The sequence below is a fragment of the Onychostruthus taczanowskii genome, unplaced genomic scaffold, assembly GCF_017590055.1.
Source record: "Onychostruthus taczanowskii isolate IOZ18803 unplaced genomic scaffold, ASM1759005v1 scaffold4905, whole genome shotgun sequence".
Classification (NCBI taxonomy): Eukaryota; Metazoa; Chordata; class Aves; order Passeriformes; family Passeridae; genus Onychostruthus; species Onychostruthus taczanowskii.
Window position 1 is genome coordinate 1 of NW_024502465.1, and position 626 is coordinate 626.

Here is a 626-nt window from a genome sequence, read left to right on the forward strand (position 1 = left end):
CCCTCGGTGTCCCCTCGGTGTCCCCGCCATGCCCCCGCAGCTGCACGTGGCCGCTGCCAACGGGTACCGCGCGGCGGCCGAGCTGCTGCTGGAGCACCGCGCCCGCCCCGACGCCCGCGACGCCGACGGCTGGCAGCCGCTGCACGCCGCGGCCTGCTGGGGACAGGTGTGTCACCGCCCTGGGGACACCCCCCCGTCCCCCCTTTGTCCCTTTTCCCGACCCTTTTTTGTCCCCTTGCAGGTGCAGCTGGCCGAGCTGCTGGTGGCTCACGGCGCCGACCTCGGCGCCAAGGCGCTGCTGGACGAGACTCCCCTGGGTGGGTTCGGCGGCGCCGCGGCGGCGTTTCGGCGGCGTTTCGGCGGCGCCGCGGCGGCCGTTGGTGACGGCGCTGTCGTCCCAGATGTGTGCGGGGACGAGGAGGTGAGGGCCAAGCTGCTGGAGCTGAAGCACAAGCGGGCGGCCGTGCTGAAATCCCAGGAGAAGCACAAATCCCTGCTGCAGAGGAGAACGTCCAGCGCCGGCAGCCGCGGGTGAGAGGGACGCGTGTGTCACCTCCCCCGGCTTGGGGACGGCGCTGGGGGACACCGGGAGGGGGCTGGGGTGACACTGTGGGGCACTGAGAGGG

The 626-nt window shown here is 73.0% G+C and overlaps 1 long non-coding RNA gene across 1 annotated transcript; it reads left to right on the forward strand.

Annotated features, from left to right (window-relative positions):
* The first annotated feature begins 32 nt into the window (after nucleotides 1–32).
* Nucleotides 33–539, forward strand: LOC121341597. Its single transcript, XR_005953456.1, has 3 exons — nucleotides 33–166; nucleotides 242–317; nucleotides 402–539. It is a non-coding gene; the product is annotated as an uncharacterized LOC121341597 (long non-coding RNA).
* Nucleotides 540–626: the final 87 nt, after the last annotated feature.